General features: G+C 46.2%; 1 protein-coding gene and 1 long non-coding RNA gene across 2 annotated transcripts in view; one reads left to right on the top strand and one right to left on the bottom strand.

Annotated features, from left to right (window-relative positions):
• The window catches only part of COMMD1 (copper metabolism domain containing 1), a 186,011-nt gene that overhangs the window by 155,801 nt on the left and 5,403 nt on the right, over positions 1-24,807 (top strand). The window lies entirely within an intron of this gene.
• On the bottom strand, positions 4,614-7,024 carry LOC141571553 (uncharacterized). The gene is made up of 2 exons (XR_012496376.1): positions 6,944-7,024; positions 4,614-5,723 (listed from the first exon to the last, which is right to left on the bottom strand). It is a non-coding gene; the product is annotated as an uncharacterized LOC141571553 (long non-coding RNA).

Here is a 24,807-nt window from a genome sequence, read left to right on the forward strand (position 1 = left end):
CTGGCCAGGTGCAGTGAGGCAAACAGCAGAAGGAGGAGCATCCAGGACTGCTTACTCAAAAGCCTGCAGGCTGGGTGGGCAAAAATACCAGGTGTGTGCTGGCACCAAAGAAGGCACAGGAAACTTGCTAAAGATCAACCTCTGTATCTTCACTAGGAAAACAGGTAACAAAGAAAGACCCAAGCATGAGAGGTACAGGGCAAAGCACACAGGATTCATTCTGTAGTGCAGGCTGCCCAACCACTGGGGGATGGGAGTGGTGGTGGTGGTGGGGTGGGGTTGAGATGGGCAGGGCTATAGGAATCACAACAGTCTGGGAAGCCGGGGTGCCAAAAGAAAACTCGGTGACCTAGAAACCTTCTGTAGACCCATGTCAGACCGCTGGATCGACAGTGTTTGTAGCCACAAAGGAATGGGCATATTTTCAAATACTCTGCTTAGGATAAGTGAGCAGTCTGGGCACCTTCCACTCCACCTTTTCCAGGAAGCCTCCCAGACTTTTCCAACTCAGGCTAATTGTTCCCTTTTCTGATCTCAGAGCTCTTATTTTCTGCACCTTACAATTTAGCACTTAATCAGACACAGCTGTGCATTCCTCTCTAATTGTTTCGGGTGTGTTTGTCCTGTCTCTGGGGCAAGATTACAGCTTTCTCTGGAGCAGGGACTCTGAATTGTGGGGGGTGGGGGGGGGAGAGATGTGGGTGTATGAGTCTCATTCCTATAGCACTTCACAGTTTAGGAAGTGCTTTTACTTATCTCCTGTGCTCCTCATAATTGCCGAGAGGTGTGTGTGTTTTAGCATCCTCATTTTAAAGACAATGAAACAGACAGGAGAGGTCAACAGCCTGTCTGAGGAAGAAAAATGGTGAATAGCACGGCGAGAGAAGACTGGGGTTCCTGATTCACCACGAGGGTCCCATCAGGGCTCATTTGGTGACAACAGAGTCCTAAGTGGAGAAGAAGGGGATAGGTGGGGAGGCTTCCACATGGCTTTCCCTGATGGAAATTTTGGGAAGAAGAAGGATGTGAGGAGGGCGTGGCCCTGGTTTGCAGAGCTCCTTATGGTCAGGCTTCATAAGGAGACACCTGGGGCAAAATAAACTGTGCCACTCATTTCTATTTCCACTGTCATTCCCTAACAGATCCTCTATCGTGCTATTGTCCCTCAGTGCTCTGCTCTTCCTGGCACCTGCACCTGATTTCCCCCTCTCTTCTTACGCCTCCCTTCCAAATCTTTTTCCAAGGGCCCCTAGGACTGTAGACGTCAATAAGCAAATGAAATCAAAGGGCAATTCATCGATCCATGCATTTCTGTCCATCCATCCTTAAGGTATGCTTGGAATGCAATTCCCACCTTATTTGCTTTCCCTGCAGCAGTGGGAGAGGAGGCTGCTCAGTCTTTCACCTCCGTGTACCCCCAGGCCCCGAGGTGGAATAAGTCCTCTCTCCCTGATCATTTCTACCTCTTGCAAACACCCTGTTCCTTTGAGGAGGCTGCCACTTAGCCATATTCCTTCTCCCCTTCCTGGTGGTTCTCATCTTCTCACCTCCTGGTCACTTCGTCTTCCTTACTGTGGGGACAGAGCCAGGAGTGCAGTTTCCAGGCTCTCAGCCTCACATGGAAAGGTGCTGGCTCAGGTAGTAAATGGCCATCAACTGTGCTTGGATGGCCATCAGCTGTGGCTAGTTGGCCATTAGCTGTAACTAGGGAGCCATTGGCCATTAATATAACTGCTGTGGTTATGCTAGCAGGGAATGGGGGCTAGCAAGAAGATGGTGGCTGAACTGCAAGAGCGGATTGCAGTTAGCAAGTGGGATTAGTTGGTTGATAAGAGAAGCGGACAGCAGGTTGCAGATCGTGTGGCTCCTGCTTCCTGTGTCTCCAACCCAGCGTCCAGCGAGACTATAGTGGTATGACTCCCCTATCTATGGTTCTGTGGGTGTTCCTTTTTGGCCTCACCATATCCTGTGTTCTTAATGTGGGGAGTAGGAGCTGAGACCCTGCATGCCACCCGGCATGACACTTACTCTTATGACTTTAGCTCCCAGCTCTGTGGCCATCACACCATGACACCAATTCCTGCCCACATCCTGTATAGCTTCACTGTCCATACAGATGACTCATCCAGTACTTTGCCTCTCAATCCCTTGAACTCATATCCTTCGAACTTTCTCAAATTCCTTGAACTTTCTCCTCTGCCCTTTCCCATCACATCCTGGCTTTGCTGTGGCCCTAAACTTCTCTACCTCCTGAACCGCTAACTTAAGCATCCAGATCTCTGACCTAAGTCCCTGTCCTTCCAGTGTGACTGAGCCTTCACCCCACTGATCCCTCCAGTCCAATGATTTCTGTCCTTTGTCCCTAATCATGCATCATGTCAATCTCACTTTTGCCATGGTTCCCAATTTTCTCCTCTGCCCTAACAATTCTCTCACTGGAGCCTGCACCAGAGGAGACAGCTGAACTGAAGGAAACTGCATAGGAGGGCCAACAGGCAACTTACAAGTTCAAATCACCAACTTCAAGTGGATTGCCACGTTGCCTTGCCATCCAGCATGTCCTCTGGTCATCTCAACCCTCCTATCTCTTGCAGTGGCTGTGTTAAATCTCCATTCTCTTCAAATCTCTCATTTCTCCTTGCCCCACCCCCAGCCTCTTTATGTCACAGAGTAATAGAAAGCCATCAGGTGGAAGGATTAAACTTTCCACACCAAACCTGCCTGGCTCAGTCTCCTCCAGCCTCCTCGCTGCTATTATAATAGAGGAGGCAGTCTCCCGCATTAAGTTAGTCTTTCCACTCATACTCTCGTTCTGTTTCCTCCCATAGTCGTCATAAGCACCTTTATTGTCCATTGTCCTCTTTCTGTGGTAACTTCATCCTTCTCTTCTCTATAGGATCCTCCCCATCTGCATTTAAAGACACCCAAGTCATTCTAGTCTAAAAAAATACAATTATATAAACTAAAATAAACCCCCTGCTGACATATCCTCTCCAGATATTTCTCTTTGGCCTCCACAGTCAAACCTCTTAAGAATTGCTTGTAGTCAGTGCCTTTCTTCATTTCTTCACTTCTCACTCACCTCTCCAGTTTATCTCCCACTTCTTCACTCTGCCAGTCACTATTCTGTAAAAATCCCAATGACACCAAAGTCCCTCAATCCAGTGTTGGAGGTTATGGAGTCGTTTCCTTGTGCCCGTCAGCCATTTTGAATGTTGCTGACTACTCCATCTTATAACACGTTCTCTCGCTGGGCTCTGTGACGCCACCTTCCCAAGCTCCTAGTTCTCTTCCTGCCTCTCTGGCTGTCCCTCCACCCTTTAAAGTTTCCTCAAGGTTCAGTCCTAGGCCCCCTTCTGGTGGAACTCTCTACTCGCCTAGGAGACCACCTGGTTTCATAACCTCCACTCCAGCCCCAGCCTCTCCTAAGAGCACTAGACCCTACAACCAACCAACCACCTAGTGAGCATTTTCGCTTGGACATCTCACAGGCACCTCAAACCCACCTTGCCCAAATGTGAATCTTGGGAAGGTTTTCTCAACCCTCCTCCCTGAGGGTTCCCCAATTCAGAAAATTGCACCACCATCCTTCTAGTTGAAGAAGCAGAAACCTGGGAGTTTTTCTTGATTCTTCCCTATCTAAGCAGTCACTAAGTCATGTTGGTGTCTTCTCTCCATTTGCTCTACTGCTTAAACAACCCCTTTCACTTATAGTAGCAGCCTCCTAAGTATCCCTCCACCTCGCTCCCCACCCTTATTCCTTCTTCACATTGCAGTCAGAGTGATTTTACTGAAGATGATATTCTAGGTTCTGCATGATCTAGCCCCCGCCTCTCTCTTCAACTTCCCCCTCAACCACATCCCCCTTTGTAGGCTGAACCAAGCAGGAACTCTGTTCTACTTTTCTCTTTGCCTGAATAAATCCTGCTCACCCTTCAGAGCTCAACTCAAATGTCACCTCTTCTTGGACTCCCCATACAAATGATCCTGCCATCTTGTACTCCCTTTGGCCCATATCACAATTGTAATTATATGATTGATAGTGCATTAAATTGTTAAGCCCCTTCTCTGTCCAGTTAAACTGTGAGCTCCAAGAGAGAATGTGTCTGCCATATTCACCACTCCAGTGCCTAGCCCTGTGCTGTGCACCTAGTAGGTGGTCAACAAATATTTTTTGTTAAATATATGAAGAATACATCTTTACCTAATGATGATGGATCCAGGCCCTTACCCAAGAGTAGAGACTACAGCCAAGTGGGTGTGGAATTTAGCCCTCAAAGATAGTGTAACTCTTCCAGATACATTCCCAGCTGCATTAATTAATAGCATGGGAGAGAATGCCTATATTATTATTTTTTTTAATTTCAGGGCCTGGGAATCTTTTGGCAGCTGCAAAGGACACAAGGTTAATTTCTTTATTGGTTGCCAGCTAACATTGTAGCAGTTCCTTGACTAAAAACTCCTTGTCTGGTAGTCTCTGAAAGCATGTCTGTGGCTAATGGGAGTGCATTTAAAAGGAAGACACATATGCATAGAAACAATATATACCAATCTGATGGCACAGAAAAATCTTCTATATCAATCTTGACCTATCACAGCAATTAAAGAACAGCCGCATAAAGATATTTTTATTTAAGGAACAGAGACTCAGGATTAATTATTTTGACACAAAATGAAAGATGTGACTTCATTTGTTTATTCATTTATACTTTCTGTAGCATTCTTAAATATTTTCTAATTTCTACACTTAAAAAAATGTTTTATTAGCTTTCTAAATTATGTAAGTTAATATAACTGGAAAAGTACAAAATTCAAAGTCAGTTAAGGGTATAAAATTCATCTCCGCTCCTTCTGACACCCCTGTCCCACACCTGGGATAACCGTGGTTAATAGACAGTGTGCATCCTTCCAGATGTTTTTCTATGAATATACAAAAATTTAATTTGTTTCTTGGACTTGATGTCACAGCCTTAGGAGAATCATGTGATCAACAAAAAAGCAAAAAGGTGTGAAGACTGCAAATAAAAACTTTCCCAGATCTGACAGAGTTCCCCTTCCTAGTGTATTGCACCCACTTGTCCCAGTGCATCTAGCAGCAAAGGGCTCTTCTTTCGTGCTGAGTTCAAGACTAAGGGCTGGGCTCAAAGGTGCCTGAAATTCCTATAGTAGCGATTCTTTCCCTTTAGGCTAATTCTGCCTCAGAGAGCCTTCAGGAAAATGCAAATAGTTGAGGGTGGGGTGTCCTTAATTCCTCAGTCTGATTATCTAAAAGGGAAACGCCGCATTCTTCCCGGAGAGATAAAGGCCAATGGAGTGTTTTCAGGGGCGACTCGGGCCAGGCTTGCCTCCCCGCGGGGCGCACCCGTGACAAGCTGGCTGCACGGGACCTTTCAAACCAGGGCAACCTCTCCATCCAGTTGCTCCAGGCTTACCTGGGGCCCCCAAAGTTGTGTCAAAGCGGGTCCGACTCACCTTAGAATGCAATGCTCTGGTGCGCCGGCGGGGGGCGCTGGGCTAGGAGCTTGCGTCTGTGGTCTCCAGAGTTCTGGCTGGTGGGTGTCGTTGGCGCCAAGTCCCCATCCACCCCCTGGGAACCGGTTGTGTGTGTGTGTGTCCGAGTTCAGCCATTTAGGTTGCACCTACGGATTGATTTCGAGGCCCAGGGTCTGGGCACCCTTCGTTTCCGGCTTCCCCAGACACCCGTGGAACCTCGAGGAAACTCGCTGCAAAACACCGAAGGAGAACTAAAAGTTTCCCCTCACCCTGTCCTGGACGGCTTCATAAGTCTGAAGATCGGGTGGCAGTGGCAATAGGGCACCACCCCAGGCCTTGGGTTTTAGGGCATCATTGGGGGCACCTAAGAGGTGGGCAGAGAGCATTGGTCAAGTCCCGCTTTGGCCCTGGTTCCCCCACCTTCTAGGGTGGAACCTCGGGTTTTACTGGGGTGCACCCGCCCACGCACTTGGGGGGCGGCCGGTGTCAGTCTAGGCCCTGTCATATACTGGCTCCAGCCAGAGAAGGTCATTAGAGTTTTCAACAGGCCATGTCCTTAGTCCTCCAACATCAGACATACATACTACTAGAGGGGCGACCTGCAGCTGGACGGACTTAGGTTAGATCAGGATGGAATATAGTTCTTTTGAACTTCGAGCTGCCCTGTTTTTCCGAAGGATCTACTTCTTGGGGTCCCTTCTCCCCAGTTTTCGAGATGTGTTGCTTTCCAGATGTGGGCCTGGGGGCTGGAAGGGTCCTCAGAAGCCAGAAGGAGCGCGGGGCTGGGCGGGTACTGGGCGCGGGCTGGCTGACAGGCGGGAGAAGGGCCTTAACCAAACTTGGGGCGCTGGGCCCGGCTGGGCGGTGACGTGAGGGGCGGTGTCAGGCCTGATTGGCTCTTCCCGCGGGGGCAGGGGCGGAGCCGAGCCGGGCTCCCGAGGCGGCGGCGTCGCCCGGAGCTGGAGACGGGAGTGAGGCGCGGCGACAGTGGTGGCAACAAGTGCGGGACTGAGCCGACTCGGATCCATTCCTGCTGCCGACACTGCCGGGCCGCCAGTCGCGGGCGCAACGCATGGAGCGTGAGCGGCGGCGGTCGCCGGGCTGAGCCGCGCGGAGCGGCCGGGACGTGGATGCGGCCGCGATATCCCGCCCCCGCCCCGCAGAGCAGGAGCTGCTCCCGGACAAGGTAGCGCCCGGCGGGTGTGCTCCCCGCCGCCTCCCTCCCCCCCGCTTTCTCCTCCCCCACCACTTCTCCAGGCGAGCTCTGCTCCCTCCCTCCCTAATTGCTCTCGGTCCACCAACCCCCCGCTGGCGTTCGTCTTTTCCCCCCGCCCTACCCAGTTCCTGGCCGGTTCCGGCTTCGTACCGGTGTCCCGGCGGAGGAAACCGTCTCCAGGTGGCTCCTGCCGCATTTAGCGCCCTCCCCCCCGCTCCCTGCCACCGTCCTTACCTTAGAGGAAGAGGATAACGAAACCCGCGGCGGCGTGTCTTTGGAACCTCTTGCCCCATTCCACACCCACCCCACTCCCGGGGCCTGAGGACGTCGGTCCTCTCGCTGCACCCCAACTTCCGGGGGAGTCCGCGCGGGGTTGATGCGGGCAATTGTGAGGGGCGTGTGGGGACAGGCGTCCTCTTCTGGGTTGCGCGGGCGTTTTGGGGAGGGGGCCGTGCGTGATTTCGCATTCCCACCCCCACATCCCACGTTCGCACTGCGCTGGTCTCGGGTGCCGCAAGGGGAGATCAGGTGTTTGTGAGCCAAGGAGCCGCCACAGCCTCTCCCCCACCCCCAACCGCCTGCCACTGCTACCTCCTTGTCCCCAAAGGCTGGTTTCAGCGAAATTTAGGGAGAACTTTTCACTTTGACCTAAAAAATATATTCCACGCTTCTCGCGTTGAATGATTAACCAGGCTGCTTGCCCGAGACCTGGGAAGGGGGAAGGGTCGGTGTTGCAGGGAGCGCGTCCAGCCGGCGTCTGCAAAACGCCTCGCTGGAAGGGTGGGCTTGCGGGCGTTCGGTGGGCACTCCGCGGGGGCTGCGGGTGCAGGTCCCGGCTGCTGCCCCGGGACGGCAGGAGGACCCTTCTGGAAGCAATAAAACCGAGGCGCCTTAATTTCCAGGTGCTTTACACTCAGGGCGGGGAGCCCCAGAACCCACGGTCTCCATCAACTGGGGAGGAGCAGCTGAGAGACTCCTCACAAGTGTCACAACGTGAAAGTTCATCTCTGAAAAAATATATACATTTTAAGCCTGGCTTATAGAGGAGGCGCTCTCTCCTGCTTGAAACGTGGGGGTGGTATGTTTGTCCTTGCTCCCCTCCCTACCTGAGGGCCTCCTGAACATCCCCCAACTTCGTAGAACGATAGTTTAGAACAATGATACCATATATCTTAACCAGGTGGCGAAGTTGGCCAGGACTGGGACTAGAGGGCGGGGACCCTAGGTGAATCCAGTCCACGCTGACGGTCTGGTGGTCGCACCCATGCAGGTCTAACAGCTGACTCCAAGGGCTGGGTGGTCACTTCTTCCCAATATCCCACTAATATTTCTTTTTAATAGAAGTTGTTAAGCCTCGTGAAATTTGGAAGAGTGTTACAGAGTCTCTGTGCTCTTAAATTAGATTAGATTTTAAGACCAGGGAAGTGCAGGAGCCCTATAGAGTTCTACTTTCGTAAACCTTTGCCTATGCTTTACAAATGTCTTTATCTTTAGATCTTCTGTTTGAAATTACTTTTTCAGTTTCAAATACTGCTTTTTCCCTTGGGAATTCCCCTACAGCAGGGGCTTAGTGCTCTTCATTTAGTTTTTGTGCAGTTGGCATGTACATGATGAAAAGCCTAATTCTCCAAAAAAGTTCCAACCCTTACCGTTCACTGGTCTTGAATCTGCCAGGTACTGTTCCGTGACCTTGGGCAAGTTTATCATCCCAGCCTCGTTTTACATATCTGGTTTTGGGGATGGCAGTGTCTGCTCTACCAGATTGTGGTTTTTTTTTTGAGGACAAATAGGATCATGTTTGCCAAACTCTTAGCTTGGCCATCAAGGCAGTTAAAAAGTGGTGGTGGTTGTGTAATCAGTATACAAGTTGCTCCAGACATCAACTTCCCTATTAAAAAACAGTAACCAGTGTGGGAACCGTTTAGATCTGTCTGTGACTGAAACCAGCCAAACTTGGCAGATGCATAACAAGTTTTTCAAGTCCAAGGAATGAGGTGGTCCTTTGAGGAAAATGAATATAATATGCTTGTAAAAATTATGAATTGATTTTTCTGCATTTCTGCTGGAAAGCTAAGTGTATAGATGGCTTATAGTTTTGAAGATTTCCTTGTTTTTTTAAAAACCCACCATTTAGATTTCTCTAAAATACTAAAGTTGCTAACAATAGGAAAGTGAAACTGATAATTCACGGTTATTTATTTTTTACTGAACAATTTGTTCAAATGTGTGTCTTTTTTAAAAAAAGAATTACATCAGGAAATGAATGAGAATCCAAAACAATTATTAATGATTTTGCTTTACAATGATGCATGTTGGTATAAAGCTAAAATGTTCATGATAGAAATGTGTGAAGCTTTTTCATCTGATGCAGGGATAAGAGAAAATGTGAATCCTTTGTTTCTCAAAGAAACTTTGAAAATTCAAATTTTAGTGTTTTCTAGTAATGAAGGTTTAAAAAACAAAAACCACCATAATTTAGCAATGCTGACCCAGGGCTGTGAAAGTGCCTGAAGCACACTCTGTTCTTAACATACTGGGTCAGTGCTTTTAATTCTTTCTAAGTTGCTTAATAGCCACAATATTTGACTCTACTTAGGTGTGTGTTTTTTGTTTTTGTTTTTGACAGTTGTATTGGACAATTTGTTAAAGACTTTAACAATTAATAAATGCAAATAGCTATTTTTATAAACATTGAAATTCTTGCATCTGGAATAATATTTAGTTATGTAATCCATTGCAGCACACCAATGGGGGTGCATAAATTACCCATACTGAAAAATTCTCTTAAAAGGCCTTTTGGTTTTACATATGCAGATGCCTAGGGGAAGCTAAAATCATTTCAATCAATTGCCTGGCATTTCTGCTGTGTACGGAAAGTTAAAACATGAATTAAACTAGACTGACAATTTGAAAGTTAGGTTTCCTGGCTTGTATAATTGAAAGCACCCAGTAAAGACCACAGCACATATACCCAACAGGTGTGGAATGCACCCGCTTCCGCCTTACCCCCAAGGTGGGATAACTGTTTCTCAGTGCTTGCCAGATATGTCTCCACATTGTAGGATGAATAAATTCCTCTCTCTGGAGATGCAATTACCATTTGATTAAGAGGTGTGTGTATGCAAGGGGGGATAGGGCTTTGAGAAAATTTATGTAATGATTTCATCATCACAGGCTGCTGATGAGGCTTTGCTAGTCTGTACAAAGCCTGGGTGAGAAGAACTTGTTACTTGATGGAGAATTTATTAAGGCATATGTGCCACAATTACTTTATTGCTGGAAAAAGTTATTTGTATGAGTTTTCTATTTGTTACAACTCTGAGTTGAGATTTTGTACTTGTGTTGCCCCTACTGTGAGATTTATGCACTTTGCCCATTTATGCTCTTGCTGTGTCCTAATTTTTGTAACCAAACTCAAACTTCTTTTGAGAGTTAGCATTGTTGATAAAGTTATAACATATGTCTTGAAATATTTGGTCTAATTTTAGCTTCAGGTTATTTCCGAAGATAACTCTAAAAAATTTGTTGCAAATTATTTTATGCTCATCTATGAACATTCCCTCAGAGCAGGGTTTTAAATTGTTTTTATTCTGATGTGACTACGGAAGGGAAATTCCCAGTAGCCAGGAAATTGATACTTTTGACATCATTCTGTGGCATTTAAAAATAGTTTTATTGTTCCAATTTCTTCACTCTGGTGTGGTTAGGAGGTATGTTGCTTACCATAATGTTTTTAGTAACTCATTATCTAAGAGAATCAATTCTAGATTGTGGCCCTGTCCTGTCAGAGTGGCTGTGTGGTGATTTAGTGGTTAAGAGCATGAATTTGGCCTCATTCAAATACGGATGTTTTTCTTTTAACTTGAGGTATCGCATACAGTAAAGTTTGTAAAGTGCATTAATATCAAGTGTGCAGCTCATAAATGTGTTCAAGAGATCAAGAAGTGAACGTTAAAAAGAAAAAAGAAAAGAAGTGAGCGTTTTCAGTAGCCCAGAAGGTGCCTGTGCCTCTTTCTGGTCAGTATTCCCTCCAGAAGGAATCGTTATTCTGACTTATATCGTCTTAGATATGATTCATATTACCATCAATTGGCTTTGTCTGTTCTTGAACTTCATAGAAGTGTAATTACAGAATCATACAGTGTGTAGTCAGTCTTCTGTGAAACAGACCTGGATTTGAATTCCATTTTTGTCAGTTACTGTGGTTGCTGTGTGACTAAGTTACTTAACCTCTCTCAGCCTCAGTTCTCTCATTTGAGAAATGGAGACGATAAAGCCCTATCTCAGATTTGCTAAGAAAATTAATGTGATGAAATCTCTAAAACACTTATCACTGTGCCTGACATGCAGTTTCTTTGTCCCCCTTTTATTTCTTTAAAATCGTGATAACTAAAGCAACTACTATTTATATCCTGTGATTTGATGCACTATTTCATTACAAAGTTACGTAGATCTTTTATTGAAACTTAACAGGCCAAATCTTGATGCAACACTTTGTTGATGTAGCATTTAGCTTAAATAAGACGTTATTTGTTGATAGTTGATCCCCTATTATTTTTAATTGACATTTCCTCTAAGTTATGAAATGACAATCATTGAAATGTCCCATTTAAAGCTGATTGGTTACTTGTGTGATATGAGCTAGTCTGCTGAAGGGTGCAGTGATGACGGCTAGTTTACACTCTATTATAAGGCTGTGGAGTTCCATAAGAGGCATCAGTAAGTGCCCCGATGCCCAGAGCAGCATTTACTGCTTTATGTTTTGTGAATATTTCAGAAGTGAAAGCACAGGGCCAATTGTTAATTGCATGCTTCAAACAAGCCATTTAAAATGTTTTCAACTTTTATAATCTTACTCTGTAAGTGGTATTATATATTTAATGGTCTTGTGTCCCCAGCATTTTGGTAGTTTTATTAGATGCTTTTTTGGGGAGCCATTCTTTAATGGTATAATATGGTTGGTAATTTGGCACTTTCTAAAAGACTTGTTTCTTATGATGTTTATTTAGGGGGGGGAAATCAACAAAGTGAAATAAAATTAATTTCACCATCTCTTAACACTATAGCAACGGTTGGCTTGGTTTGGATCCCTCTAGATGCTTTTCTCTGCATCTGTGTGCTTCCAGAATGGGCTTAAAACAAACAAACAAAAAAAACACACACACATTGTCAATGCTTTACGCATATGTAAAAAGATTGTGTAGATCTGCCTAGAGATACCAGGCAGAGAGGGGAGGAAGATTTGAAGGCCTAGGGTTGAGTCCATGCTCAACTCTGGCCCCTGCTTGTGGCTAATGTGAGGAGTACTGGGCATGCGTCCCCAGAGGCTCCATCACAGGGGCTCCTAGCCTCCAGATAACAGTGGCCCAGAGGGATCACCTGTCCTTGAAAGCCCCCCTCCCCTGCCCACGTACCATAGGACCTCAGCATGTCTAATGGAATGGGTAAGTTCTTCACTTAGCTGGTGTGCATTGATTGAGCACTTAGTGTATGCCTAGCACTGTGCTTGGCCCTCTGTGTATTCCTAGGTGGGTCAGGCCCAGTTCCTGCCCTCAAGGAGTTAGCAGTCTGGTGGAAACTAACCAGGAACTAACTGATGAAAGAGCTGTAGGACAGGTGTACGCAGAGTGCAGTGTTGGGGGCAGCCAAGAAAGGCGTCCTGAGGACGTGGTGTTTGGGCTTAGCCTTCATAGGTGAACAAATAACTCTTTAGGGGCAGAAAACGGGTGGTGGGGCAGTCAGGGATGGTAGACTTGTGGCAGGCAATGTGTATGGGGAAAGAGCAGGTCATCCGTGGGTTTGGAGGGCGCGGTTTTTAGGAAGGGGTAACAGGACACTGCACCCTTGATGACCATGCAAAAAAGTGGCACTTGATAGTTATGGAGGTTGTGGGGAGCCCTGGAAAGTTCTGTGGAGAGGATTTGGAGACATGTCCTGGTCAAGCTTGTGTTTTAGAAGATGAGCTGGGGCTAGGGAGGTGGGTGAGAAGCAGGTTTGATCATGAGTCTCGGTCATTTTCCGGCCTCCTGATGGGGCTCCCTGCTTCCTATTTGGCCCAAAACAGTATATTCTCAGGCAGAAGCTGGAGGAATCTTTAAAAACTAAAATTACTTTACGCACTTCTCTACTCAGCATCCTCCAGCAGTTCCTCATCTCCCTCACTAAAGCCCAACTTCTACCAACCCCTTGGCTCAATTCACAGCAGCCACACTGGCCTTGGAGCCAGCCTGCCATTGGCCTTTGCACTGGCTGTTCCTACTTCCTGGGATTGTCCCGCACCCTTCCCCCCACCTCCTCTATGAGAAGAGAAACTTTCTGTCATTGTCTCCATCCCCTGTACTCTAATTTATATTTCATCTAACACTTAACCTTAACGAACATTGACCACATAATTGTATCTTTCATTGTCTCTTTTAAACACTGCTCTGTTTAAGTAGGTATTTGATAATCATTGAGTTAAGTCACTTTATCAGTCGTGCTGGGGGAAAAACTGAGGGCCCAAACCAGGCCAGAGATAATATAGGATGTGTGTGTGTATGTGAGAGTGATGTATTTGAAAGGGAGTGAGGCATAAAGAGACTTTCATGGTGAGTGGGATGGGATTTGGAAGCCAATTCAGGGAGGTGTGGAGGAGGCGAGCTCCAGTTATAGGTATATTGGGGCGTTATTTAACATTCAGAACACTGGAGGTTGTAGTGATGTCTAAAGGGGTCCAAGGGATAGGAGTGTGGGGTGAGGGAAGACCAAGAAATAGGCTTGAGCCCAGAACTGTGGAGAGCACCCATTTTGGGGGATGGGACAAGGAGCAAAGGCTTACAAGATGCAAGAGAACCAGGAAGATATCAGGGTTAGGGGGTGGTCTTGAACTTGGGGTGGGGGTAGAGGTGGTGACTAGCCCTGTTAGGTGCCCTGGGAAGACAGGATTGTGAAGATTCTAGAGGGTGAAGGGGATTAGGATGGTCATGGCATGACAAAGGGGCACGACCTATTCAGGAAGTTGGCAAAGAAGGAAAGAGCAGCTTAAGGACTCTGGAGCCACTGGAGAAGGGAGACCTTTGAGGTGGAGGAGAAAGTGGAAATGGCCACTGATATAGGACCCCAGGGGAGCAGCAAGGACTGTTACAGGGGACTGTGACTCACTGAAAAGGGATGGCTGGTCCATGTGGAGAACTTGAAGTAGATTTAGGTCCCAGAGCTGACATGGAATAGCTTTGTAACCATGGAAACCACTTTGCTTCCCTCTACCCTACCCTTCCTGCAAAATACTAGGGAAAAACTTGCACAGCTAATCTCACATATAGTTTGAATCCAATGCAGTGATGAATATGAAAGTATTAGCAGTCGGAAGGTTGTCTGTATGGACCATAAACTTGCCACCATGGCTTATAATTTGTGCTTCAGAATTCTGTTGTTGTTTATTTTCTTTGAAAAACACTTCACATCCACCTGCTTCTTTGCAGTGCTTCTTTTTTGAGTCCTGATCAGGGAGTGACACAATTGTGTTTAAAAACACACACAAAACTCTTCAAGTCTGGCTCTAGATTATTCAGTGGGAAGCCTGGTGACATTTTCAGGATCAAATATATTTGTCTAGCATGGAAAGGGTCAAAGTGGGTTTGTTATACATACCATCATTTCTAAATAGCTAACATTTGCAACAAATGAGATATATTTTACATGTATTATTTTACGGCTGAATTTGACACTTGTTTATAAGGAATTTATGAGTATGTAGCTTTTGTTATTTAAATAAGATGCAGCCATTCAATTTTTCTTCTTCCTTCACCAATGTAAGGAATTATTTTCTTCAAATGAACTTAAAATACCTCTCATACACCTATTTTTAATTGAATGTTTCTCTTTTGAATTTTTCCCTCAAGGTTCTGATGGATCCTCTTTTTTAAAAATCTCTTTATAGTGAAAATTTTCAAACAAGTACAGACACAGAGTGTAATACAATGACTCCTTCGGTGGCCATCACTGGTTTCAGCATGATGGCCTCTCTTTTTTTGCCCCTACCCCACCCATGACTAGGAGGTTGTGTAGACACCACGCAGAGTGGGAGGGTACGTCCATGCTGGACTCAGATGTGGGAATCATCAGTGTAGAGATAGTAGAAGCTGTGGGAGTGATTGAACCCCCAGTGGGAAGAAGTGGGCAGAGGGTGGAAACAATATAGGGACACACAGGGATTGCTACCCCTACGATATGTGAAGGTGACATTCACAGACATATTTAAAATTAGGTGACTTAAACTGCTTGCTAAAAGAGGCCTAATTTCAAGCTGCTTGGTAGTGTGTCCATATATTGAGCAAACAACACATTCTCTTTTATTTTGGCAACACTCATTCTTTTCGGCAGGTGGCCAGAGAAAACCATGTTACTATTTCATCTCTCCTTTAAATATGCAGACATAAGTCTTGGTTGACTAGCCTCCACCTTTAATAGGACACTTGGATAAAAGGCCAGAATGTCGCTATTTTGAGGATATGTATTTTAAATCCCTATGATTTATTTTGATATTTTTAAAACAATTTAAAAACAATAGTCAACAAGCACCTATCAGTAACTTGTTGAAACCTAACAACATTTGAGAAAGGGAAAAGGGGCAGGAAATGAATCTGGGAGCTGGGGGAGAAGAGGGCACCATTTTGTTCGTTTGCTACCCCATTCTGAGGTTGCCGCTTCAGAGTCACTTGTCACTAGAAGATTATCTTCTGGGAGGAGGATGTTTCCTCACTGGAGCCGAGGTGGCTTCCAGGGGAGCCCAATTTAATTGGATACTCAGTGTGTGTAGGGAGTAGTAGTGCCTGGCGCTCAGTGTGGTTGGGGTGCTTTCAGCTCATGTGGGGTGGGGGTGCCTGCCTCCCTCAGGGTTGGGGAGGGCGGATTTTGGCTCACCTAGAACCATTGGGGCTGGGTAGTATTGCTGGGGTGGGGTAGATTCTAGGTAACCAGCTTTGGTATTTCTTTTGGAAGACTCCAGTTTGGGGGCAATCCCGGGGGCCAGAAGGGAGGATTAAATACAATGACTGAGGGAACTGAGGAGGAGGCAATAGGATTTGAACCTGGGCCTTCAAGGATAGTGGTAGAATTGAGAAACAAGAAAATGGACATTTCAGGCTAGGAGAAGCCATCTGAGCAAAGGTGGGTAGGTGGGGAAGACAGCAGTTGTTCTTAAGGGGTACTGGTGCCCAAGAAGAGGGCTCTGGGAGGGAATTTTGAAAGAGGTGTACCTGGATCCAGAGTCAGGTCTTTGTGATTGCGCTCAATGAGGACGCGGATGCCTCCCTCCCCTGCACTCAAGGCCATGCCAACCATGCGGTCCATGCCTGTCTTCAAGTTGGGCAGCAGCTGGGATGGACTTAACAGTCGGGGAGCAGCCCATCTGAGTTCCCAATTCCTGTCCCCTCCCTCCATCTGTCTTAGGAACATCGGACACGTCTTTGGAAGTAGTTCACTTATCTATAAAATGAGGATACCCCAGTAACCACTTCACAGGACTGTGAATCCAGTTGAGTTCCTGGCATGCTTTCTGGCACATGGACAAGCCCCCGGTGAGCAGGTGGGGGCTGGTGTGCGGTTGTTAAGTTGTCTTGTTATAAAAAGCGCCCCGGATCGCTCCATCCCATTCTTTCATTTCTTGTCTTTCTTCTCCTTCCCCAACGTATTAGACCTGTTGATTAATTTTAATACATACATTATTTAAATCTCTGGACATGCCAATTGTGCACAACTTTCTGTGATTTTCATGCATGTTTTTAGAGAGTGAATCATGCAGTTATCTCAAGGCAGCTCTTCTAGGGAACTCCAAATGATCCATCAGGAGTCCTGGAGCCCTAGGCGCTGTGCCGCACACTCCTTGTATCCCCACCAAGCATGGGCAAGTGCTCTGTAAGAAAACATGTCACTGGAAACCTTCATCCTAATATCCAAGAAATTGAGATTCCCAAGGTAATTTGTTAAATTATGTAAAATAAACACAATGTCATTGGTATTAATTTAAATATTTATTGAAGTTATAAAAGAGGGCTGATTTTTAACATGCTATGTGTAGTCCCAACTTGTAGCATGTTCAAACAATGTTTTCTTGATTTGGGGAGGTTATATTTTTATTTTGGAAGGAAGACAAATATAAACTTATTTTGCAGGAAATTGATGGTGATGCTTTCAAACTCTACATTTCATGGGGTCACGAATTGCCAAATACAATTTAATAGAATTCGGAAGGACAGTGGTTGATTTAAGAGAGTTTGTAGAGTACCTGTTGGAAATGACGTAGATGAATCTCTATGCCAGGGGAAATGACAGATTGTGTTTGGCTGCCCAAGGGCTAAACATTAAGTGATTGTTTTAACATCTAAAATTTCTACTTCTGTTTGTGATCAGTTATCACAACCCATGGAATTAAGTGGTGGTGAATGATGTAATTTTGGAAGTCAATCTTAAAACTGAGGAGAGTCAACTTTTAATGTAGTTCAGTTAGGCTTTAATTGAATTTTTCATTCATTTTACTATGTAAAATGACAGTAATTTCTTTTCCAATATCTATATGCAAATATTCTTAATTGATTTCACCAGCTTTTCTGTATATGTGTCGTAGACACGAGTAGCCCACATAGCAGGTACCAGATTACTTCCTCCCCCTTCTGTATAGCAAGATTGCCAAGCCGTGGCTGATGGCCTACTTAACTTCCAAAAGCATTTATACAAGGTCAGTTGGATAACTTGGTTTATATAATGGGACTCTGTTTCTAGTGCAGTACCATAATTTATGCTCATGCATTTTTATTATTTTTAATTGCCTTCTTCCTCCCCTTGCCCATCCTTTGGACTATGTTTGTTTACAAATTTATTTAATTGTATGAGACTGTTTCCTGAGATGTTTTTAGGTGCTGTACTGTATTGAGACGACTCCAGGTAATGCTGCCCTGATGGGTGAGGCGTGAAGCGTTGAAGAGAAAGCTCAGAAATTGGAAAAGGCTGATGACCCTTATGAGGAGGAGTCACCTGACTGACAACTAGGCAGCCATGAGTCAGCGAGTGTACTCTGGGGCGGCCTGGAAATGTAGGGCCTGTGTGTAAGATTGTTTAACAATGACTCAAGCAATAAAAATTTTCCCTTAGTTCGTCCTGTTCCTTTACTGCCCCTCCTTTTATGTCCTTATCCTCAGATTTATTGGCTGATACATTGAGTGGCAGACACCAGAGACACTCAAATGAATGTGGCCTGTCCCCGCCCCGCCCTTGTGGCCCACACAGCTTATATTTCAGACTTGCTGACAGGGTGAATGTGAGTGTACGGTGTGACAGCCTGGGGAAGTAATGAAAACACACCTTCCCAGTGAGAGTGGGGAGGAAGGAAGGTGCCATAGGCGGTGGTGTGAGGGCAATTGATTTGCCTTTTTGGTCTTTTAGTGTTTTATGTTAATGGCCTAGAATTGAAGCTGTAGACTATCAGAAGAAGACTTTGTCACTAATAATAATTCTCACTGCCGGATACACTGACCTGGTTCTCCTCCCTGTGGGGGACCTCGGGCCAGGCGCTGCGCCTTCCTTTGCCATGGTTTCCTCTTCTGTAAATGAGGTGGTTGCAGTAGATGAGCTGGAAGATGAGCTGGAAGGTGCTGGTAAAGAAATTCTTGTGGCTTCTTTCTCATAATAAAATTGGGATATGGTCTGTGTGTGGAATGCGTGTGCATGTTATAGAGGAAACAAAGGGATGAGATGTTCAGTTTGTGGCCATCACTTGCTCTTTCGTCACCTTATCTGACACAGGCTGGTAACTCTTCCTCTCACCTCTCGGAGTCGTGACATCTGGGCCCTAGGTCACCTCTGCACTAACCGGTAGCAGGTCGTAGGACTGTCCTGGGTTCCCTTCAGTTCAGGCTGTGGTGCCGGAAGGGGAAGGGAGAGGAGTGAAAAGGCAGCATTTTCTCTGCAGCATTTTCTCTGTGCAAAGAGCTCTGACAAAATGGTTTACCGATGACGTGTTTGTGATTCGGCCAGTCTAAGCCCCTGCCAGTGTGGATAAACACCTAACACCTGCAGGGACCCCACCTACGTTAGGAAGATGCCCAAGTTACCAGATCCAGGGCCTCTTGGCACCTTAGACCAGTGAACAATTCCCCACCTGCGATTTTATCTACATTACTGTTTTCATTCTGGTTTTAAAAAACCCATCTCTATCTCCTGGCTTTCCTTAGAGTTGTTTACATTCTCTGGGTATTCACAAATACAGTGATTGTAGTTCCCAAATTATTTTGAAAGTACAATTTTATCTGGGGATTCTTGAAATCCTCTTTGAGTGACAATGTTGTGTGGTAAAAAGAGTAATCACTTAGATTTGGGGTCAGGGTCCAGGGTCCAAGTGCTGGCTCCACTGGCTCTGTGACCTCAGCCTAATTGCTTCCTGTTGTTGAGCTTGTGAAGATTACATGAGATAAGAATGGGCAAGAGGTGTGAGGAGGAGGAAAATCAGGAGGAAGGATATGAAAAGGGAGGTGTCCTTTGTTTGTAAAGATTAAAAAGAAGGGCAGTGTCCACAGTTGGTGTGGATGGCTTCTTGCTCTGGAGTGTACAGAGAGGATAAGTCAGTCTGGCCTTTCTTTTTGGTGGAGGGGATGAAAAGGAGGGGAGAGGGATAATTTGATTATATTTTAAATGACTAAAAATTTGTGTTCTCTTTGTAATTTTTGCAAAGGAAATATAAAACCATGGAAAATGATATACATATGAAGTTGTTCATCAGTTTTTGTTTTGTTTTTCAATGATAGGGAAAATCAGAAACAACTCATGACTGGTAATGATTGGTATCGATTGGTAAATTAGACCAAATACCTGTATTCTGTCCGAGGTACATTAGAGATCTGATGATAGAAGACAAACTACTCAGATCGTGCTCTTTTCTACCTGTGAACTGAATCCGCTTTCCAGAAATTAAATCCCAGTGGACATAACATGGACATCCAATTTGGAGTTCTTAATTTTTCCCGTATTTCATATTCCTGTGTGATTTGATCTTTCTTTTGTTTTTTAAAATAGCAGGGCTGTGAAAGAAAACACATTCCTACAATTTCTCCAGCAGCAGCATTTGTTAAGTTAGACATTGGTTCATCCTCTTGCTAGTGGAGAGACGCTAGGCCCACCAGCGCCGGCCGACTCTTTCCAGTGTGGCATCAGAACCCACCTGCTCACAAGCTAGCTGTGTGGGTCTCTACCTGCAGACCCCCTGTGCCCCGACCCCATCTCTTGCCTGTACTGCTTCTCCCCACATTTCTGAAATCTACCTTGTTTCAAGCTCTACTCGTGTCTTGGCCTCGTCCCCTGCTGTCGACTAACAGACTATCATGTACGAGTATTTATCGCCCATCTGCCAATTCAGTGTACGTAACTCACATGTTAGACCCTTTTCTTCTACGGTAACTCCAGAGTCCTGACAATGGTGTAGGTGGCAATGACTGCGCTGGTGATACAGAGGTCTGCAGCTTGTGGCAGTTTCTGATTTCTGCCTCTCACTTCCACGCCCATCCTTCTTGCCTGATCTGTGAAAGTGGACCGGGGCCCTTCAAGTAGTTTTCCTTTGCTTTCTGTATATTTAGGGCTCTGGAGAGGACGCTGCAGGAAGAAGAGATTTTCCTCCCAGGTTCCCAGTGTACTGAGTGTGTTCCCAGGCTCCTACAGTGCCTCCTCCTTTCCCTGCGCTACTGGGTGCCGGCGGGGCACAGCTTTGTCCAGCGTTTGGCTGATCTGTGCTTGCTCCCACTCAGGCAGCAGTGGTGGAGTGAGGAGCCTTCGCCCAGCCCTGCACCCATTTCCTCAGCCCCTACACAGATGCACATTGTTCGCCTCACGGTCCTGACCCAATATTTGTCCTGAGCAGTGGCCCTGAGCTGCTCCATACATTGACGTGCTGAGCGCCCGCAGAGGGAGGCTTCTCCAGTCCAAGTTCCAGCCACACCCTGACCTCCTGCCGTGCATGACTCTTTCTGCGCCCTTATTCCCTCTGCAAGCCCACCCAGCAGTCTTGGCTCACCTGCGTCCCCGAGATTTATTTCCTGTAGTGCTCCTGAAGGGGACTCTGTTTCAGGCTCTGCACCTACACCCCAGAGGGTTGTCCCTGCTTTGCTGGCAAGTGGGCCGTGGCTGGCTTGTGCCTACTTCAGTAAGCTCTGAGTGCCCCTTCTGCATCTGTCCTTTTATGTGCTTTTTGTCTGCTGCTGGGCACCCTTTAGAGGTCTAGTCCACCTTTGCAGTTACTCAGTTCTCATATTCTTTATACTAAACTTCCCCTGCTTAAATTATTGTGTGGTTTTTGCCTCCTGGTTGGACTCAGGCTGAAATACATCCCATGTAACCCAACATAACAAACAGAAGGATGAATCAGAGAAAAATCTTCCAGGGGTTTATCTGAGGGCTCGTTCAGAGTCAGGCAGACTACACTTGTGTGTACATAGGTCCTGGAGCTTGGAATGGAAACATTTCTCAAGCCATAGCCACATACAGGCGCTTAAGGGCTTCCAAAACACAGTAAACCCCCTGGAAGTGACTACCTGCTTTGCAGCATCTTTTTAAAAATGATTTCCCACCTTAGGTAAGTAGATGACTCCAAGTTTTCTGTCTGTACCAGGGACCTGCCTTCCTTTAGGCACGTTCACCCTGTCTGTGTACTGTTGTGGTCTTGGTGGGGGTAACAGTTGCTGGAGGTCCTCCCCCACCAGGAAGGAGGCATGGGGGCCCCCCTAGTTTGGGTAGGGTGGAGCAGTAGTTGGCTTGGGTCTGCTGCAGGAGCACAGAGGGAGCCTTCACCTGGAAACACTGCTGAACACCATGCACCTGCGTTCCCACGCATGTCGTGCGCAATCAAAATCCACCCCCATGTGTGTTGCCTTTGGTGGGTCGTGCTGACTGTGGGAAATGAGTGGCTGGGCTGGGCTCCCCACCCCAGTTTAGCTCTTCAAATCTGGCACCCATCCTCTTAGTTTAATATGGACTCACGACTTCTGAAACTCTTATCTCCCTAACTCTGGAAAATTCTTCAAATTTTTTTATTGTACTTCAGCACTTTAAAAAGTGAGATAAATTTTTATAAATATATATGTGTATCATTTACCAGCACACATATAAGGGATTTTTCCAGTGTCATCTCTTTAGAGAAAGGTGTGTGCATTTAATTAATATAATTTCTGCTGAATACCTCACTATATCAATGAACTTGGCCATTTGACCAAAATGTCTCTTCAGCAGATGCTGAATGAGTCTCAGATGCTGTGTGCTGGGGTGATGGTGGTGCAGTGTAATGACCTTGATTGTGGAAGATGATGCCCAGGTATAAGCCAATATGACCAAGGCATGGATGCCCTAACTCCTGGGAGGTGGGTCCTTCATCCAGGAGGTGACACAGCTAATTTGGAAAGAGTAGCAGTTCTCCAGGAAGGCTTAGAAGAAGGAGGATGCTCTGCAGGTGGAAAATCCGAGAACAGCTGGAATTTTCTGGGACAGAAAATTGTTTGCTCTGGTTAGAGGCTAAAGTGTAGATGTGGTGTGGGGATGGGGCGGTTGGCAGGAGGTGGTGTGAAGAGAAACACAAAGGGCCCTGGCTGGGACCAGAAGGGCAGATGAGTGAGAAGATTGGAGAAATGAGGCTGGTCTTCAGGCTGGGGTGTATCCCTGGGCAGGAGATCTCTTAGAAGAGGGGAAGAGGGGTGAGGCCCTGAGCTTGAGATCTGGCAATGGAGGAGAGAGGAGTTCTAGAAGACAACACAGTTATAGTTAGGCTTTGGGGGAGCAATAGCACATTGTGGTGGTCTGACCAAACTGGGGGAGCAGCCTTAGCAGGGACTGTACATACAGGGGATTGAAGACTGAGCGGTTGGGGAATAAGGCCTATTTGGAAGCATGGTAGGAAACGAGATGTTAGGCTACTGCAGTAGCCAGTAAGAGTGTGAATGAAATAGAGGACAGGTGAGTGACCTTATGGAGGTGGGAACACAAGGCTCGGTTCCTGGCTGGATATGGGGAGCAGGGAGAAGAAGCAAATCAAGGTCATGCTGAGGTATGCACCCAGGTGCCTGGGAAGGTGATTCATTGGAAATGGGGGCCAGGGAAGAGGGACTCTGCAAAGCATTTAGAAGCTAACATCTGGAATTAGCTGGACCAACTCGTGATCCTCCTTTTTGAGGTGATGTTTAAGGCAGTGGATAGATGGGTTTCTGCAAAGTAAATTTATAAAAGGCAATGAAGGACCGACAAAACGTGAAGAACGTGCTTTCATTTTGTATTTGGTGGAGGAGTCAAACTTCTGAAGGAGAACTATTGAATGCCCCTTTCATGGTAGACGACACACTCGTGTGGTAGGTTATGTCATCCCATTTTACAAAGGAAGAAACTGAGGCTGAGAGAGGTCAAGCAAGTTGCCTCAGGTCACACAACTGGTCGGCCGCCTAACCAGAATTGGACTTTAGGGTATCTAACTCCAGATGCCAGGTCGACTTTCCAAAGTGAAGATGGGGATCTGGGACATCTATCAGCCCTGCTTTATAATTACATAGTCTTCACACTGAAGACCTAAAAGTTGTGTCAGTTTTACTAAAGGCACAGGCAACATGGACTCTAATAGGGTTGATTCCCTGGTGTTTGTTAAATTTTCTTCTTCCTCTTCTTTTGGAAGTTCTGTATGTATTTATTTGAAGAATGAGCTTAGCGATTGATTTTATTTTAAATGATAAATATCAATTGAGGAAATCAGCCATGCTGGACTTTGGGAGAATTTAATCAGTAGAGACCAAAACATGTCCTGCCAGGCCCTTTGCTGTAGAATGTCACCTGTAGGGATGTGTGGTAAATAGATTCATTCTATGTACTTTTCCCTTTTAATTCTGAACATGAAGAGTCCTACTAAGGACTACGAACCAGACTCCTTGTATTTAGCTGGTTCCAAGACTTACAGACCAGAAAGCAGAGTCAGACACATGTTCTCGCTTCCTGCCAGCTTCTAGGAGAGGTTGCAGGGGCAGTCTTGCGACTCCCTTGCCCCGCCCTGGCAAGAACCCAGACCAGGCTTCTTGTTGCTATTAAGAGACAAGCTCTAGGCATGGCCCAGTTCTTCTGGTCCAACTGAGTTGCTTCGCTCACACCCGTATCTCACCGTCTGCCTTGAGTGCTAGAAGCTGATCTCTCCCCCAGAACCACTTAGCTGCAAACTGTCCCTGTCTCTCTTCATCTGAGCAGAACCTGGAAAGGGTTGGCAAGGGCCAGGCAGCAGATGGGAGCAGCCTGGGAGGCAGGGATGAGGAAAGCCACTTTCGCCAGGCTCCGGAAGATGGGGGAAAGCAGGGAGCGTGCAGAATGATGTGTACCTTCTGACAGAGTAAACCTGTTTCTCTCGCCCCCTTGATATGGCAGTGGGCTTGGCCTCTTGCTCTCTCGGAGGATTTGTTTGTCCGGTTTGGGCAGAAGAGTGAGCAGGAAGCAGAACCCCATGGACACAGGCTGCTAACTCAGTCTTCTGTGGATGAATCAGGAGCTTGGGTTTTCAGCCTCCTTGCCTCAGCCTGACTGGACCAGGTGGCGGGTCATTTTATTTCATGATTGTAAGAAGGTCCTGCCTTTTATCCTTAGCCTTGGGACTTGCGGGAGAGGTTTTGGATTGAGCCTGGGTGTGGTTGCTGGCTCTGCCCCTCACTAGCTGTTGGTAGCCACCCACCTAACTGGAGCCCCTTGGGGGAGTGGATGTCAATCCCTGATTCAGAGTAGGGTGAGCATGAATCCTCGTGGCGGTCAATGGCCACATTAGAATGGCTCCTGGCCGGCGCTGCTTCAGTACTTACAGGGCTTTCAGAACTGGAGGGAATTTTGGAGGATCATCCTCTCCAGTGCTTCCCAGTCTAGTGTCCAAGAATGAAACATTGGGATTGTTTGAACTGCATATGGGGAAATGAAATATGTGAGGTATTTTGCCCAGAGCTTGGCATATAGAGTAATCATTCAGTAAATGTTACTTATGATACCACCTTGCCTCCCATATCTAATTTTGACGCATGGTAGTTTTTGTGGGTTCAAATGTATAACGCTTTAAAACATTTAATATTTTTAAAGTA

This window comes from Rhinolophus sinicus, linkage group LG05 (assembly GCF_036562045.2).
Source record: "Rhinolophus sinicus isolate RSC01 linkage group LG05, ASM3656204v1, whole genome shotgun sequence".
NCBI lineage: Eukaryota > Metazoa > Chordata > Mammalia > Chiroptera > Rhinolophidae > Rhinolophus > Rhinolophus sinicus.